Genomic DNA, 19406 nt, shown 5'->3' with positions numbered 1-19406 from the left:
TCACCCAGGGAATTGGTGTTGTAGCCTGAGGCCAAGTGATTCTACATGGGTGCTTTTGTATCTCTACCAGACGCTAAGCTGTTTATGCTTCTCCCTTGTTTATGATTTGTCTAAATGGGAGCTGTAGTAATTCCCTAGGGCTGCCATAATAAACTACCACCAATTGGGTGGCTTAGAACAACAGACATTTATTGTCTTGCTGGCTGTTTTGGAAGCTCCTACCCACAGGGCCCTGCTACCTCTGAGAAAATGTGGAGAAGAGCCCCTCCTTGCCTCTTCCTGGCTTCTGGTCGTTTGCTGACAATATGTCTTCAGCATCCTTGCCTGTAGGTGCGTTACTCCCGTCCTTGTAGTGACATGGTGCCTTCCTGTATGTCTCTGTTCATGTGGCTTCCTTCTTATGAGGACAACAGTCACATGGGATTAGGGGCCCATCTTCCTCCACTATGAACCCATCTTAAGTGATTACATCTGTGAGAGCCCTTTTAACCAATAAAGTCACATTCTGAGGGGTTAGGGGTTAGGACTTTAACATATCTTTTTAGGGGGACAAATTCAACCTAAAACAGGAGCCTACTTTATTTTGTTAGGATTAGTGACTTTTCTGCATTCTTGCATAATTTTATACCGCAAATGTCTGGAAGCACAGTATCACAATGGGGAGAGCATCACACTGGGAATCAGAAGACCTGGGGTTTGAATCCTGGGAGTACCTTAGTCCCACCATTCCTTGGTCTTCTCATCTGTAAAATGGGGATTGCAAAAGCAGCCATCTGATTCCCCACTTCTCTCCTTTTTTTCTGTCAGATCTTGCCAAGGGAAGGAAGCATACAGGCTGCGACCGGCACAAAGCCATTCCTTCCATAGGCTGAGCCTTTGAATTAGTGGCAGTGGCTTTTTCTCTCACAGCTCCTGTCTCCGTGCAAATGTCAGGACCCAGCACTTCCCACAAGTTTGGGGGAAGGCAGGGAAACGTCATGGCAGAAGGCAGTATGACTTTGCACTCGCACAGGTTTTCAAGACTCCCAAGATGCCGTTGTGTTGCACAATGGCTGATCCTGGTGGAAGAGGAGGAAGCAATGGGGCTAAGAGGCACCACCACGTGGCGGGATGCTGTGGAGAGAAAGCCGAGCAACAGAAGGCCCTGCTGTGAATCCAGCTACAGTGTCCAGCTGCGTGACCACAGGGGACAGACTCCCTCTCTGTCCTCAGTCATCTCCTCTACTGTCACATGGAATTAGATTCTGTGCTCACTGAGCCCTCGTCTGCCCTTCCTCTTATTGACTGACGTGGAGTTCAGCCGAAGAAAAGTTTGCTTGTTTGGCCCATAGTCATTTTCATCTTTTTCAGATTTGGCATTTCTTTGGAAGTGCGGAGGGAAAGTTTGACCGTTGATTACATGCAGTCTGCAGCTTAGTGCTGGTACCTCCTTGGAAGCTAAGGAATGTTCGTTATATGTGTGCTGCTCATCTTCCTCATGTCTAGAAGCCCAAACTTCAAATGCCTGTACTGCTGCTATCTAAAAAGTCTGGCAGTAATTCTTCTCAGTACCTCTTAATCAGTGTTCTTGCAGTAAGTGGTGTGGGGTGCTCTCCTCTCTACCCTCCAGGCCTCAGTCTTCTAGGACGCTTCCACAGTTCAGTGACTCAAGTCTCTGTGTGTAGCTTAGCAGCTAGGAGAAGACACAGGACATCAGTGGGCAAATAAAGAAGAGCTGGGGACCGTACCCATTCTTGTCTTCACGATTAGCCGTGCCTCAAATTATAAACAGAGACAGAATCTTGACTTTCACAGTATTTTTTCCAGCATTGGAAAGCCAGCGGCAAAAGATGTGCATCGCTCTAGTCATTAGCTGCTGTGGTCTGAGCAGACCTGCTCAGATTGTTAGATGTCTATTTGTTCCCACGCTCTACAACTTAGTTTCGTAAAGAAGCTGACTTGCTGGAGTAGGAGTAGTGTCCAGTGATTTGAAAAAGTATGCCTTGAAAAAGTAATGATTCTTGGGGCGCCTGGGTGGCTCAGTCAGTTAAGCGGCCGACTTCGGCTCAGGTCATGATCTCGCGGCCCGTGAGTTCGAGCCCCGTGTCGGGCTCTGTGCTGACAGCTCAGAGCCTGGAGCCTGTTTCAGATTCTGTGTCTCCCTATCTCTGACCCTCCCCTGTTCATGCTCTGTCTCTCTCTGTCTCAAAAATAAATAATGTAAAAAAAAAAATTTATAAAAAAAAACAAAACAAAAAGTAATGATTCTCAGGGCACCTGGGTGGCTCACTCGGTTAAGCACCCGACTTGAGCTCAGGTCATGATCTCATGGTTTGTGAGTTTGAGCCCCACATTGGGCTCTGTGCCAACAGTGTGGAGCCTGGAGCCTGTTTCAGATTCTGTGTCTCCCTCTCTGCCTGTCCCTCCCCCTCCCCCCCCCTCGCTCATGTGCTCTCTCTTGTCTCTTTCAAAAATAAACATTTAAAAAATGATTCTTATTTATTTAATTATTTTTAAAGTTTATTTATGTATTTTGAGAGAGAGAGACAGACAGACAGATGGGGCAGGCAGAGAGAGAGGGAGAGAGAATCCCAAGCAGGCTCTGTGCTGTCAGTGCAAAGCCCAGTGTGGGGCTTTATCTCACAAACCAGGAGATCATGACCTGAGGCAAAATCAAGGGTCAGAAGCTTAACCAGCGGATCCACCCAGGCCTCCCAATAATGATTCTCTTTTAAATGGACACTCTTAATTTGTTATGCAGCATTTCTTCTTAAAATACGATTTTTCCTTTCAAAGATTTTGTGCAAAATGTACACTAACCTTGCTCCTCACTTAGAAATCTTGAGTGAAAATTTATCTTCCAATTATGATTATGTCAATTTCCTAAATCATGTAATAGCATTTTAAAGGAGTTTAATAAATGTTTATTTAATATGCAGCATTGGGTTAGGTTGCATTTAGATGGAAATAAGGGGGAAAAAAATCCCCAGACAGCAGTGGCTTAAAGAAGGTTGAAGTGAATTTTTTTCATATTTTAGAAGCTAGGGGAAGTCCATCTAGGGATGGTATATGGCATCAGAGAACAAGGTTTCTTCTATACTGTTTTCCTGTCACATGTATTTTCTTTTCCATGTACGTCTCCTGGTCCAAAATGGCTGCTCACTTCCAGCCATTACATCAGTATTTTAGCCCGCAGTAAAGATAATGGAGTTGCAAAGGGCACTCTCCCTGTTAAGTAACTTTGCTACAAGTTGCACACACCATTTCTGCTTATATCCTATAAATCACTTAGGGCCAAGGTTATAACTAGTTGTAAAGAAGGCTAGTGAATGTAGATTTTATTCCAGGTTGCCTTGTGCACAGTTGAAAAAACAAGTGTTCTTTGATTGAAAGAAGAGTAGGAAGGATTTTAAGAGAACAGGTAGTGGCCTCTCCTCAAGCACTGTGTCCCAGGCCAAGCAGGTGTTAAGCTGTCTGTTCTCTGCTTAACTCTTGAGTCTCATCTTTCAAATCATTTTTTTCATGGAAATTCTAATGTCCTATAGAATGACCTCTCGGTTTTTCAGACTGCACTTTACTGGCATTGAACCTTTATCTGAGCTGTTTCCCAGTCTAGAATGCTCTCCTCTTTCTCACCCTGATCCCATATTCAACTCCGACTTGGCTTCTGGATCTTTGTTCAAGTTCCATATTTTCAACTAACACTTACATGGTCCCATCCACGTAAGGTTCTATCATCAAATGTTTTTCTAGAACCATGTTCCCTTTCCTTAGAGCATTCATCACTGTTTTCATTTATATCTGTCTGGTGACCTATGACCTCCCAATCCATGAGACTATCAGTACTCCCTGAGGGTAGAAATTATGCTTGTGGTTTTCACTGCCAAACCCTCTGGGCTATCAGAGTGCTCGGCATATGATAGACATTTAATAAATATATGTTGAATGAATGAATGTATCAATAAATGCTCTGACAAAAAAATTAGTAGTTTCACTAGAGTGAGACAATATACACAGTTTACTTAGTACATGCATGAAATATATGCAAATAGATAAAATCATTAAAGAAAAAAATTGAGAGTGAAGCAATCTACTGAATCAGTATATCTCTCTGATAGATTCCATTTTCCCTTCCACCATGATTTTTTGTTATTGTTGTGATTTAGATTTAGCATAATAGTAAATCCGGTCTTCACATTAGTGACAATGGTGGTTCTCTCTGAGTAATGAGTTTGTTGATAAGCTTTACATTTTTCCAGTAGGCTCTGTTGGTGGTGTTTTGATCTGATCATGCACATGAGGGAATGTGGTTCTGTTCCTACTTTGTACACATAGCTCTATTCTCTCTGTGTTGGTTTTCTCATTTAGAAATGGGCATAGTAAGAGCACCCAACTCTTAGATATGTATTGGTTTGGATAGACTGTGCTGCCCTAACATATCCTCCCCAAACTCAGATGCTCAACCCAACAAGGGTTTATTTTTCATTCACACAAAATCTGCTGTGAGTCAGGGGGCTCCCCAGGGCAACTGCTATCCATCCACTGGCTCAGCAGTCATCCAGGTCACCTCAATCTTGTGACATTGCCACTTCAATGCATACCTTGCTGGAAAAGGAAAGAGAGCTGGAAGACAGGGATCATTATTCCTCAGCTCTTAAATGCTTCAGGTTGGAAGGGACACATGCCACATCTGCACAGAGCCCATTTGTCAGAGCCAGTCACACAGCCCCCTCTAATGCAGAGGACAGGAAAAATCAGGGGAGCACATGAATTTCAGGGGGCAGAGAATGTATCAACCATGGGGCAACTGCACCAGTTAAATAATGGTTGATGCTGATGGGGATGATGGCGATGACAACGCCAACAACATTCTGATAGACATTCCCTTGAGAGCACACATTTCATTTCCCTTGATCCGTCACACTCCCTGCCTCTCCAAACAGGCAGTAATTAATACCACAAAGACCCTGAATAATATGTTTGCTTTATAACAGAACACACAAAAAAGAGCCTTGATGAGTGCTAGCCATATTGATGATGACGGGATTCTAATGAAGGAGTGAGAAATTGCAGCTAGATGTACCAGAGAAGTCTCCATAGAAATACTGAATACATTTGAACTGAATACATACAAATACTGAATACGTATGTGTGTCAAATAGGATTTCAAAGAGTAGGGGAAGTAGTCAGAAGGGAGGATGTTGGGAATTCCAAATAAAGGACTAGTAGGAGCAGTGCTCCTGAGGCATCACAATGTCACCCGTGATGGAGGGGAATGACACATAGTCTGGCCAGTAGGGAGGGAGTGAGGTGGGAATGAGAATCCCCTTGAAGGGATTGTCAGGATTGTTGAGTTGCTGCTAAGAAAGTCTTCTTCAACTAGAAAGATGCTGCAGCCTTTCTGTCCGCAAATTCCTGGTCTCGACTTGGCTCTCCTTCTCTGCTCCAGCTTTCCGTGTACCAGATCCCAAAGAAAGGAAGACACTCACATTTTTGTGATCTGTTCATCTGATAGTCTATGAACAAAGAAAGCCTTTTACTCCCCCAGACCCACGCTATGATTTCGGTACACTTTGTAATAAAAATATGGCAAATGACTTTGAAACAAAAATATCTTCTTATTTTTTGGATACTTTCATTGACTCTCCCTGTTCTTCTCTAGTAGTTGGTAGGGTTGGGCTATCTATCAGGCTTCCGTCTCTCTCATCTATTTGGGGAAAATAGGTTTGTAAGAGATTTTTGATTTGTCTTTTCATCTGTTGGTTTTCAAGTTTTCAGAGAGTGAGCGAATGTCACTGGGCTTTGCTGTCCTTTTTTTTCCTGAGGAACATGTCCTTTCTATCTCTGTGGAAACTCTCTGGAAGTGTTACCAGTATTGTTGCTAGAAGTGACTGATGCTTTGTGCTGTAGGAATTACTGCTTCCTCCTGGAAATGTGAGGCATTGTTACTTGATTGGACTAGATTCTCTTAGGGAGTGTTCAATGTTTCTTCTAAAAGTTACATTTCTCTTGGCTAACATTAACAACTCAGGCAACAACAGATGTTGGCAAGGATGCGGAGAAAGAGGATCTCTTTTGCACTGCTGGTGGGAATGCAAACTGGCGCAGCCACTCTGGAAAACAGTATGGAGCTTCCTCAAAAAACTAAATATAGAGCTACCCTACGACCCAGCAATTGCACTACTAGGTATTTATCCAAGGGATACAGGTGTGCTTTTTCCAAGGGACACATGCCCCCCCTATGTTTATAGCAGCACTATCAACAATAGCCAAAGTATGGAAAGAGCCCACATGTCCATTGATGGATGCATGGATAAAGAAGATGTGGTATATATATACAATGGAGTATTAATCGGTAATCAAAAAGAATGAAATCTTGCCATTCACAGCTACGTGGATGGAACTAGACAGTATCATGCCAAGTGAAATTAGTCAGTCAGAGAAAGACAAAAATCATGACTTCACTCATATGAGGACTTTAAGAGACAAAACAGATGAACATAAGGAAAGGGAAGCAAAAGAATATAAAAACAGGGAGGGTGACAAAGCAGAAGGGACTCATGAATATGGAGAACAAACAGAGGGTTACTGGAGGGGGTGTGGGAGGGGGGATGGGCTGAATGGGTCAGGGGCATTAAGGAATCTCCTGAAGTCATTGTTGCACTACATGCTAACTAATTTGGATGTAAGTTAAAAAAATTAAAAAAAAAAATAAAAGCCAGATATTTCATGATATCCCAAGAAGAAAGAGAAAAGAGAAAACTCATGGTGGAATGTAAAATGCGGAGTAGCCCAGCTCAGAGGATGAAGCTCAACCGGGAGTCTGTGGAGACTCAGGGGAAGAACATCGCCCCAGGCAGAATGTGGTGACTACCACTATTGCATGCCATGGACACATCCTCCCAAATGTGATTGGGAACAAAAATGAAGGCTCTCAGGGTGTATCGCTACATTAATCAAGGGAACCGGGATCCTCATGCTTTCTTTATGCATGCAGGAATAAATTAAAGTTAAAAACAATCCATCATAGCCACTCCAAGGTGCAGGCCCCTTGCTTGGAAAACGAAAAGCAAGGGAAGAGAATTGCATCTGGTAGTAAGGCATGTTGTTCTGGAACCAGCCGAATTAATGAGTACTTAGAAGAGGTCTGGCAGCCAAGTGAGTTGTCAGCTTGTTGGTATCACTCTAGTGGCTGGGGAATTTGAGATAATGGGAAAAGAAAGGGAGGATTGGGGCATTACAGGCTGAGAGAGAGCAGGCTGTATCAGATGCCCATGGGAGCAGAGAGCTTAGATGTCATTATAAAAAAAATGACCTGACTAGCAACAAAGATTGATGATAAAAGAAGAAAGGAAAGGGAAGGCCCTTTTGAAAGAGCTTTTGCCTTGATCAGGGGGTAATTTATTTACTGTTTAACATGGCAAGAGATGCAAAATGAGATTCCGGGGTTGGATAGGGGGTTTTCAGATTTGGCAGTCAGTTGGGGGCTTAAAATAGAGTTTTCTGAACCTGTAGGCCAAACAGGTATGGCAGTTTAGCAGTGTGTGCACGAGGAGGAATTAGCCTACAGCAGTGTGGGAGGACAGACATCTGGTGGCTGACGCTGCACGTGAATTTGCAAATAGAATGTGGAAGATCTGAGACCAGACCAAACAAGGAACACTGCCAAAGGTGTACGGAGGAATGTCTCTGGGCCACAGTGTGAAGTAGGTTTTCATCAAAATAAAAACTCTCATTTGCTGAGATTTAACCAGCAGGATTTATATTTTTAATTTTTTTCAAGTTTATTTACTTATTTTGAGAGAGAGACAGTGTGAGCATGGGAGGGGTAGAGAGGGAGGGAGAGAGAGAATCCCAGGCAGGCTCCGCACCTCCAGCACAGAGCCCCATGCGGGGCCCAAACCCGCAACAACTGTGAGATCATGACCTGAGCCGAAACCAAGAGTCAGACGCTTAATCAACTGAGCCACCCAGGAGGCCCTTCATCAGGCGTATATTATTTTACTTAATCTTATAACAAATTATGAGTTAGTTGAAATTGTTTTGGCTCTTTTATAGATGGATTAGAGGAAGACTCAGAGATGTTAAGTGATGTGGGCAGAGTACACAGCTAAGGTGAAGGGGCTTGAGATGAGAGGTATTGAACTCAGAGTTCAAGATCTTTTTTTTTTTTTTTTTTAATGTTTTCATTTATTGTTGAGCGAGTGAGAGACAGAGTGTGAGTGGGGAAGGGGCAGAGAGAGAGGGAGGCAGAGACTCTGAAGCGGCTCCAGGCTCTAAGCTGTCAGCACAGAGCCCCACGTGGGGCTCGAACCCACTAACCGCAAGACCATGACCTGAGCTCAAGTCTGACGGTTAAGTGACTGAGCCACCCAGATGCCCCTTGAGTTCAAGCTCTTAACTGCTGCCTCTTTTATGGGACTCTAAGGGATAGTGTACATGCATGAAGATCGAGGTAAACATATCCTGCTTCAGGCAGGGGTTAAAGGGCAAAAATACATGTTGAAAACCATGTTGTTTCCTATATACTTTTCTTGACTCTGTTGCCTCAGATCCCTGGCCTAATCTTTGTTTTGTTTTGTTTTGTTTATTGTCTTTTCCCCTTCCTTTATTCATACCTGCCTCTTAGACTGTGGTTTTGATCTACCTTCTCATTCAGTTTTGCTTTTTGTTTACAGCCAAACAGTCATCATAGGATAGTAATTAAAAGTGTGGCTTCTGATGCGGGGTTGCCTGGGTTCAAATCCCAGCTTTGCTACTTGACTAGCTGTGATGGCCTCTTACGCTTCAATTCCGTCATCTGTCTTATTTATCATGCCTGTATAACAAACCACTGCACAACTCAGTGGCTTAAAGTAACCACAACTACTTCGCTGTTCACAGTCCTGCCATTTGGCCAGGGCTTGGCTGGTCTTTGTTCCCTGTGGTCCTCTAACTGGATGTGAAGGAGCCAAGACCACCTCATTCACAGGCCTGGGAACCTTAGGTGGGGTGGATGGAACAGCAGAGGACTGATTGACTCTTTCTGTTTCTTCATGGTCTCTCATCATTCAGCGACGTAGCCCGTGCTTCTTCACACGGCATCTGGATCTCAGAAAGGCACAAGGAAACCTGCCGAATCTCTTAAGGGGGTAGGCCCAGAAATCACATAATGTCATTTTGGTTGCCTTTTTTTTTTTTTTTTTTTTGGTCTGAGAGTGTCATGAGGCCAGTCCAGTTTCAAGGAAAGGGAAATAGCCTCCCACCCCCCACCTTGGTGTTAGGAATAGCATGTGTGTCAGGGATAGGTGGAATTGTGGGAAACTATTTTTGTAGATCATCTATCACATGAAGATCATTGGGTTGTGGAGACAGGTAGTTCGTATTATCCTGACCACAACTTCCCGAGTCGTCAGGAGAAAAGTGTAACTTGGTAGAGACTCTGAGATTCTTTTTTGAGATAAAATACACATCAGTGCAGATTTCGAGCAGGACATGAATTTACTGGCAGCGAACCCTCAATATAAGCCAACTGGATGTATTAAGGTAAAAAAATGAAAACAAATACCATTTAGGTGACATTTTGTTTCCTTTAAAGGCAGAGGCATGCTAAGTGTTTCCAAATAGCTCATTCCTCCATAGCCATATAAATTATAATTTGATTTCCATGGGGGTTTAAAAAGATTATTACTGGGGTGCCTGGGTGGCTCAATCAGTTGAGCATCTGACTTCAGCTCAGGTCATGATGTCACCACTTGTGGGTTCGAGCCCCACGTCGGGCTCTGTGCTGGCATTTCAGGGCCTGGAGCCTGCTTCGGATTCTGTGTCTCCCTCTCTCTCAGCCCCTCCCCTGCTCACACTCTGTCTCTCTCTCTCTGTCTCTCAAAAATAAATACTAAAAATTTAAAAAAGTAAAAAAGATTATTATAGGAATGAGTTTGAAATAAAGCCAACTTGCCTAAGAAATCCGGAGTTTACAGGTTCTTCTTGTAAGTAGCTTATTGTAGACAACATGGAATAGTTTCTGTCTACCGCTTTGACAAAACCTATGTCACAGTATGTTACATGTATCATAAATATGTGGACCCAATCAGTGCAGGTGCACTCATGATGATGATTGCTGAGAGGTGTCAAAACTTCTGAAGAAAAACCCATGAGTGATGGGATATATAAAGTCATACAAGGTAGAATGAGACAGGGGCCTCAATAAATCCAGTAAGCTAAATATCCTGAATCTCATGTCTTATTATAGATATGAAGATTCCTGTTTTTCCTTTTTCCTGGAGGCTCTTCTCTATAGCATTTCATGCCCCGCTTCATAGACACAGAGCTGAGTGCTGAGTTCTTTAGGCCACCTCCATGGATGACCATTATATGCCCATTTGACTTACATGATATCAAATACACACAATAGGTAAGCCCCCAGTTACTGCATTCATGGATGAAATTAGTCCAATTATATAGGAAAAACACAGAGGAAGAATGGGTAAATGATTTCAGAGGTTTCACCAACATGGAAAGTGACACCTCACTCCTTGTTCAGGAGGCAATTAAGATTTCTTCATGCTCTGGAAAAATCTAGAGGCCATGAGAAAGGTTGACTACTAATTAGAATGTATTCTGGGTGATCTAGATGTAATTTAGATGGTGCAGGAATTTCATCTTCAGATGCTAATAGCTTGGTAAGATTAGACTCTACCTTCATACTTCTACTGTTGCGCTTTATGTATGGTGGTGTATTTGTTTGCCCCCTCTATTTGGATGTAAGTTAACTTGCAGTAACAGAGAGAGGCCCCAAATTATAGTGGCTGAAATAAGATGGAAGTTTTATTCCTCTCTTACAGAACAAACAATGAACAGTCTAGAGTGCCTATACTATACTAACCATGGATCTTCTATCTCTAGGTCCAAGGAGGTGGCTTTAGTTATTGTTATCTCCTAGCCACCTGGAGGGGGAAAAGGGAAGGTGAAGGCAAGCAGCTTCCTTAGAAGATCATAGTGTAGAAGTTGCATGTATCACTGATGTTCACATCCCATTGGCCCGATTTTGGTCACATGTCTGTATCTGATTAAAGGGAGGCTGAAAAAGGTAGTTTCTAGCAAGGTAGCCATGTGCCCTACTGCACTTGGATGGGTGGGTAGAGAATCTGTAATTAAAAGGAATAGCGTAAAATAAATACTACAAGATGATTAACAATTCATACTCCTCATTATACTGTGAGGCCTTTGAGGGGCAATACTTTTATTCATCTACAAAAAGCAGGTGCTCGTTAAATGTCTCTTTAATACAATCAGGTATTATATAATTTTTTCCTGAATGTGCATTTATGCTTATTTGTCTTTCTTTGAACATTAATTATGTTCAGCAAAAGCTTCATATTATAGTTTACACAAATTAGGCATTCACCCATAATCAGCAGATATTTGTGAAGTATCTATATGCAATACACTTTTCTATGCTCTGGAGATTTGGCAGAGAATAAGACTGACATAATCCTAGCCCTCCAGGGTCTTCTTCCATGAAGGATGGCAGATATTTAGTAAATACTTGTAAGTAATTAAGTAAATAATTTTAAGAATACATAAGTCACAAAGGAAAAGTTCCAGTTGTTATGGAATATATATTAAGGACCCCAACTCAATCTAGAGAATTAGAGACCCTTCGCTGAGGAATTACATGTTTAAGTAATCAATCAGTCAATCAGGAAATAGTTATTGAGTATCTCCTTTATCCTGAGTACTTTCCTAGGAAGTGAGGTGGAAAAGGAGTAAGATAAGAGTAGGGAATATTTAGATGAATAGAGTGGGGAAGAATATCTTAGGCAAAAGAGATGGCATGTACAGTGACCTGGAGAGAACCTGTGGTGTTCCAGGAACTGAGGAAAGTCAACATGGCTGGAGCTAAAAGAGAGATGGAACAGTGGAGGAAGGAAGGCTGGAGTGGTGTGTAGGATTCCAATAAAAAAGTCTTTTTGGGGGCGCCTGGGTGGCGCAGTCGGTTGAGCGTCCGACTTCAGCCAGGTCACGATCTCGCGGTCCGTGAGTTCGAGCCCCGCGTCGGGCTCTGGGCTGATGGCTCAGAGCCTGGAGCCTGTTTCCGATTCTGTGTCTCCCTCTCTCTCTGCCCCTCCCCCGTTCATGCTCTGTCTCTCTCTGTCCCAAAAATAAAAATAAACATTGAAAAAAAAATTAAAAAAAAAAAAAAGTCTTTGTGGGCCATCTTAAGGTTTAGGGTCTTCAGCCTACAAGCAATGGGAGGTCTTTGAGTGTATAAGCCAAAGAATTCCATTCATTCGTTCATTCATTCATTCATTCATTTTTATTGAACAAATGGCTTCTTTAACCTTTATAATAGGCAAGCATTGGTCAGGTCCTAGATATAGAGCAGCAAATAAGACAGGTGTGTTTGAGACTGCTAATTGCACTCTGATAGTAGTTTCCCCCTTTTTCTTTAATAATAAAATCCTTAGTGTAGACATACAGTCTGATACACGAAAGCCATCTTCGAACAGTACAAATACTCTGACATACAAATACCTCAAATGGAAGTCTGAAGGGACATCAGCTCATCAAACCTGGACCCCCACACTCATTTTAGTTACCAAAGTGTTCCTCTAACCTACCAGGCATAGGAGCAAGCTGCCCTGAATCTGCACTGCTGCCCAGAGGTGAGTGTGTTTTGTTTGATGACAGACTTTGTGGTTCAGTTCACCCTGCCAATCTCTATCTGCAAATCATAGATTTTAGACTTGCACAGTGACATTACTCCATGCTGAATCTGATTAACCTTTTGCAAAGGGTCAAATAGATACTTGGGAAGAGAAAGCAATGATTTGTGGGGGGTCCGTTGTTCACAGAGAAGTTGTACTTTGTCTGCCAGCAAGGATACTCTTTCCTCAACACTCTGAAATTAAGACTTTTGTCATTGAGCTAGAGGTCATGCTTAGAGCAGTTGATGGGTGTGGTTCACTCCTCCTGACTTGGTTTCTTCCTTCCCAGTACTACAGCATCACTCTGTCTTATTCCTTGGGACTGACAGATGAAGATGCTCTTTTGATTGACTAGACAGCAGATGGAGCATAAGGAATATCGTCCTGTGGACAAAATAGATGGAATACTTTACTCCTTTCTTCTCCAAGACAGCAGGGATTATAAGAAGGATTTCTGTAACCAAGGGTTGGAAGGGGCATTTAGATCCCGGATTTGACTCTAGTTTCTATCCATAACTTCTGACTTGTCTCATTGTCGTGGAAAAGCCACGTCACATTTCTCCTTAATCGGGTTCACTTTTTTCTATCAAGGTTAATGTCATTACCTGTTACTTATTAGAGAGCCATGAGGAGGTTATTTGGATGAACTTCACAGAAGAAGGGTTTGTGTCCTGGGTAACCAATTTGTTTATCTATGGGAAGAGCCCTGGCCTGGGAATCAGGGGACTCTTGTTTTAGTTTTAAGCTCTTTCTCTGATTCACTCATCTAGGGACCTTTAGTCATGCTGGTAATGACCCCAGCCCACTAACCAGTTCTCAGGAACTCTGCGGACAGGATATCATGTTTATACTCACTGAACTATTAGGAACGCCAGAGCTGTGAGTAATTATGCACACGGAGCTCAAACAATGATTATATGAACTCATATGAACATGGAGATCAAACAATGCTTATATGAACTCTTTCACTATAGTTGATAATCTGAAAGGAGATATCAAACAGTGGTTAGTCTTGGACTGTGGAGTCAGGTAAGCACAGGCTCACCCATCTGCTCTTCCGCTTTTAACTGTGTGAACTTCAGCAAGTTTCTTAACCTCTCTGAGGCTCAGTTTCTTTATCTACCAAAGAAGGATGATAAAATAGTACCTTCCTCCAGGATGCAGTGATGATTAAGTACATCCATGCATAGGGAGTATTTATCACAATGTCTGGCACCTGGTAAATAGTAAAAAGTAGCTTATAAGTTTGTTTAATTTATTAATACATAATAATAAGTGAGTGAGTGAGCACTTTTACATACCCTAAATGACTTGACTTGGAAGTCTTAGTGAAGAGAAAATAAGAGAATTTTGCATAAGCAACAAAGCTGTGACAGTGCGGTATGGACTGGGAAAAAAATGGTACTCTTTGGAAGCTGTGGAGTGTGGAGGTAGTTGGGAAATCCTCATGACAAGAAAACTCAGAAAATGGAAATTTCTTGATTGCCTCTAGAAACCTTATGTAACAGTATTGTTTGCCTTCTTTCCCATCCTTACCAAAAAAGAAAGAAACAGGAAGGAAGGAAGGAAGGAAGGAAGGAAGGAAGAAGGAAGGAAGGAAGGAAGGAAGGAAGGAAAGAAGGAAGGAAAGAAGGAAAGAGAAGAGAAAGGAAGGGAAAGGAAAGGAAGGGAGAGGAAGAGAAGGAAAGGAAAGGTGAAGTTCTCTTATTCTTTAGAACTCCTGCTCCACTAGTATTCCTTCAGCCAAAGGGTAGATCCTCATTTGTTTGATCCCATCAAGAATTCTTTTCGCCAATAAATTATTTTAGGAGTAGGCATGAAATCTAGTACTGGTCTTTAAAAAATGAGGAGAGGTTGGCTAGGGGACTTCTCAGAAAGAACTTTTCCAGAAGGTTCTATTTCACTCTTTAAGAGGCAGTCTTTTTTGCTACATCTTGTTTCATCCACATATGAAACTTGGAACTGTGTGGGAGCTATCTTGTGATTATGAGGAGAGCTATTGACTGCTTGAGGGCCAATCATGGAAATTATTTGTTCTCCTCAGGAGGCAAGTTACCCAAGAGTCAGAAGGGTGTCTTCTTATAAATGAGTAGTGAAGTAGAACACACTGAGTTCCTGGATCATGTGCATAGTATAATGTGATACACACACACACACACACACCATTGATAATGTTAGTAAGTATGAGATCTGATTACAGGTCTACAGCTAAGAAGGAAACATATGGTTGACATATTGGAGTCCATTGACTTTTTTTTTTTTTTTTTAATCTGTGTGATTCACCAGAAGCAAAATTAAAACTGATCTTTATTCCAGGGTAATTTAAGAAGAACAACCCAGAGGAAACTATTTCTTTCTCTCTCTCAGGTAGTATCTAGCCTAGTAGAAACCAGTAGAACTTACTCCCTTATAGAGTAGGTGAGAGCATTTACACCACTCTGTCCCCGCCTCACAGGTGAGATATAGAGGAGTTCAAATATTTTAGTCCCTAGTGAGAAATGGGATTCACTGGAAACTCAGGAATGATGCTGTCCATTTCTGGATGCTAGAAATCTGCTCTCCAAACTCAGATACCACAAGGAAACTGTCCTTCGGAGTTTTGGAGACCCAACTGAAGGGGACTAAGGACTGTCCTTTTATCTTTAGGTTTTTACTATTTTTCTCTATAGGTATGATCATGTGGCAGGCCATGGAAATTGGGCAAGTTTTTAAGCTCTGTTCATTAGAATTGTATACTTTTAGAGTATTATACTTAGTAACAGAGTTGAAAAAAACTTTAATATTGTGGTTCTAAAATCTCATCAATGGCTGTGACACTACTAGCTCATCCAATGGTGAATCAAACCCAAAAGCAATAATATAAAAAAGGGACTATCAAACCAACCATCTAATGTTATAATAACAGTGGCTCTTAGTAAAAGCACCTTCCTCTAGGGCTTGTGTGAGAAATATGTAGGTGCAATTTTGGTTTTCCCAAGGATTGAAAATATCTGTAGCTTTGTGCTTTTATGCACAGATGAAATCATCTGACTCCTTTATCATGAACTGTAATTTAGTACCCAAACATGCAGATATATTTTGCATAATATATTATGACAAGTGACTTTGTCCCCTTCCTATTACAGTTAGGGCATATTTGTGTATTTATTTTAGTGATATGTTGGTATGTTATATTGTTGGCAAATTTTATTTCAGAATATTCAAGAGGGTGTTGCAAAGTAATTGGCTGATAACCACTACTTTACACAAAGAGAAAACTTTCTTATGGTTCAACAGAAGTTTTCAACTTTATCACCAGTTGATTGAGAGTCGTGTGGATATAACCTTTCTCCTTCCAGAAAGCTTTTCATCAGTGCCAACTCCTCCTAGCTCTAAAAACATTTGAAGAAGAGAAAATTCATTATTGGCAAATAATTTAGTAATGAGCCCGTGGGGAGCGGGTACATCAGAAGAACAATTGAGAGGACAATTTTGTGTGTTTCTGGATATTTAACTAACCTGTTTCATGATTTACAGTACTGACTACCAAAGTGTATTTGCCACATGTGACTTTCCCTTTCCTCCCAGGTTATTTTTGTATTTGAGGTTTATTTCTTAAGCTGTGTTTCTTGGTTACCAATTTTTAAAAGAGCTGAAATCTGCATGACTATTGGATGTGGAATGTCGAGCTGGTTTTACTTGACAAAGCACACTGTAGTAAAAATTGCAACCAAAGTCGTTCCTGTATGCTTACAAGATTCTGGCCTCTTCTGTGCATAGGTTTACAGTTCGTTTCTTATAAGACCATAATCCTGAGGTCACGAGGCTTTCTAGAGCACTGCTTTCATCGGCAAAGAAAAAGTCAGTCTTCATTTCCAGGGCTGATGCATTAAGGTGGGACCAGCCATTTTGGCATGATGCAACGAGCCATACAATAATGTGTGTGCGTATGTATGTGGAAAAGTTTATTTCCCATGGCTTTTCAAGCCCCGAATTTGAGTTGAAATGTAAATATACTATCCTAGAAACATAACTCATTATGAAATTCTCAGGCTAACTCTAATTCAAATTACTTACAGAATTAGTCTGGACAGTGAAGCACAAAGAATGAGCTATATTACAGTTGAGGTTGAAGCTGAGTGCCCAAGGTCTAGTCCCTGATGCAGAGGTAAATAAAAAAAAAAGGGGGAGGGGTCCCAAATCATTGGTTAAAAGACTCTAGCAAGTGACGGGGAAAGTGAACAGTTCCAGATGAACTCTGTCAACATAAAACACATATTGGGAAGGCAGATTGTGAAGAGGTAGCTTGTGCCCTTACAGAACTTCGCATTCCTGTGGGAGTTTTCCCTTATGATGCTGGCACTCTTTCCCACCACCACCGTCTCTTTCTTGGCATGTGAAATGAAACATTTCTTCCTGTATGCTTTGGGGTGCCCCTTTTAGTGATGTCAACATATGGATCATTCCAAGGGTAAAAAGGAGCTCAAACTTTATTTAGAGAGGTGCAAGAAAGAATTCCTTTAATTCTTACAGAGAAATCCCTACTAATTAGAAAGTTCTAGCCCTGGAAGGTATCGCAAGTTGCCAGCTTATCAACAGGACCAGAATCCTAAGATAGGTATTTCCTTAAGCCAGAACAAGTAGAAATAGGACATGTGACTTAATTAGTATGTCCAAGATTTCTTTTTTGGAGAGAGAGAAAAAGATGAAAAAATGATCTTTAATATGAATTAATAGTACAGTTTATCTCAGGGGAAACAAAAGTCAAAACAAAAATATGAAATCACTTTGCCAGGGAAATCATTTATCAGTTGTGCTTACAGAGAAGTTATGATGCCTTTGATTTTGAAGGCACATTTGTCCAATCTGTCATTCTGTATATAGGAAACTTTTCAGGCTTACTATTGAACAGTTGGATTTGATGAAAATGTACTATAGATATCCAGCCTATTGGTAGTATTCTCTTATAAACACCTTATCATTTGAGTTCTAATGGAGAATTGTCACCCTAACCTTGATTTAAAAAAAAAAAGCACCCACAGATACTGAAATTAACAGTAATAAGCAATACTGTGTTGCCCATGACGGTTTCGGCTGTGAAATGAGAAACGTCTCCCTTACTTTACTCTATTGGAAATCAAAACATCTTAAAACAACATAATAGCATATGTATACAATGTTTGCCTTTTGGGTTTTCTGACTCAATTTCTGAAGTGAATGGGGGGTGTTTTTGTTCTTCTGTTTTGCTGGATGTGAGATTCTCTGAAGGAACTGAATTTCAGTGTTACAAGTAATTGAATCTTTCAGGGCAGAAACAATGGAAGATCAAATGGAGCCTAGCGTCTTCTTAGAGGAGCAAGTCGAAAATGCCACAAGTCTACCTACCCTCAGGCACATTTATGGCTTGGTGTCTGGTGAATCTTCAGATTCACACTCTCCAACCCCTATTGTCTATGCCTGGCAAAGGCAGAAGATTAGTATCAACAGGCAGACAGCCTATGCTGGATTTTTGGAGATACAGATCGTACCTTTGACTGGGTTATAGATCAAGGAAGCTTGCAATTTAGACAGTCCCTGGAAGGAGATTTGCAAATCAGGAAGAGGCATCCACGTTGATAGTGAAAAAAGAAGCCTGAGAAAAGAAAGAGAAAATGCATGAGGATTCTAATCTAGGAGACCAGTGATCTCATATTTTAACCTGGACAACTTCTGGCTTCTGTATTGTAGTTAGTTGGAAGTAGAGGCAAAAATGAGGGTATGGATCTTGTCTCTGTTGCATCCTGTATTCGGTGATGGCAGATGAAGGGGTCACCTCTGAAATCTCATGGGCAGAAGTAGGGTATTTGTTTACCACCAGTTAGCTTCCACTTGAATGTATGAGTTTGGAAATTTGCTTTCCTCAAAAGAAGTTTAAAGGGGATGTTTGGAGAGATCATTTACCATTTCTGCTCCTCCAGTAAAATGTTTACATGATTTACATCTATGGAAGGTAGGAGGATTAAGATTAATCATAAAATGCACTCTGTTTGAAATATGAGCACATGGCCGGCTGACATCCAGAACAGGAGTGGTCAGCGGTTCTGATTTCTGACTCAAAGGGTTACAAATGGATTTCTCTGGGCTATAAGTCACTCCTAGTCTTGACTCATTCTTTGGTACTACTGTTTATTGCTCTTTCATTGTTAATTTGTTCATTCGATAAAGAAGTATTACACTCCCTTTAGTTCTGAGCTTGGTGTTGGGTTTTAAAAACATTATAATTCTGTTAGAGTGGTCCTCACCTGCTGCCATTTTGGCTTCCTTACATTTCATTCTTCACCCAGAGCCAGAGTGAACTCTTTAAAAACGTAAGTCAGATCAGGTCATACCTTAACCAAGACCCTCTAATGCCTCTTCCTCTCCCTGAAAGTAGTATCTGAACTTCTCCTGCTGACCTCTAAACTCACAGCAGCTGGGCCTTACCCAGATAAGTGCCACACTTACTGTAGGTGTATGACCCAAGATGAGCGAGGAGACCAGGGTAAATATGTGCATGGTGTTAATAAACCTTAAATTTTTAAATATCTAATTAATGAAGAGAGATAGAGCACAAGTGGGAGAGGGGCAGAGAGAGAGAGGGAGAAAGAGAACCCCAAGCAGGCTCCATACCAGTAGCACAGAGCTCGACGTGAGGCTTGAACCCATGAACAATGATATTATGACCTAAGCCTAAACCAAGAGTTGGATGCTCAACCTACTGAGATACCTAAGTGCCCCAAT

The 19406-nt window shown here is 41.5% G+C and overlaps 1 long non-coding RNA gene across 3 annotated transcripts in view; it reads left to right on the top strand.

Annotated features, from left to right (window-relative positions):
• LOC123605831 overlaps positions 1 to 19406 on the top strand; it is a 180033-nt gene that overhangs the window by 78245 nt on the left and 82382 nt on the right. The window contains exon 3 of one of the 3 annotated variants that reach the window (XR_006715917.1): positions 808 to 2076. The exons of the other annotated variants lie outside the window; for them this stretch is intronic. This is a non-coding gene — a long non-coding RNA (uncharacterized LOC123605831). Of the gene's footprint in view, positions 1 to 807; positions 2077 to 19406 lie in introns of those variants that run through there. 3 annotated transcript variants of the gene reach the window in all.

This window comes from Leopardus geoffroyi, chromosome A2 (genome assembly GCF_018350155.1).
Source record: "Leopardus geoffroyi isolate Oge1 chromosome A2, O.geoffroyi_Oge1_pat1.0, whole genome shotgun sequence".
Lineage (NCBI taxonomy): Eukaryota > Metazoa > Chordata > Mammalia > Carnivora > Felidae > Leopardus > Leopardus geoffroyi.
This window is presented reverse-complemented; position numbering and strand designations above follow the sequence as displayed.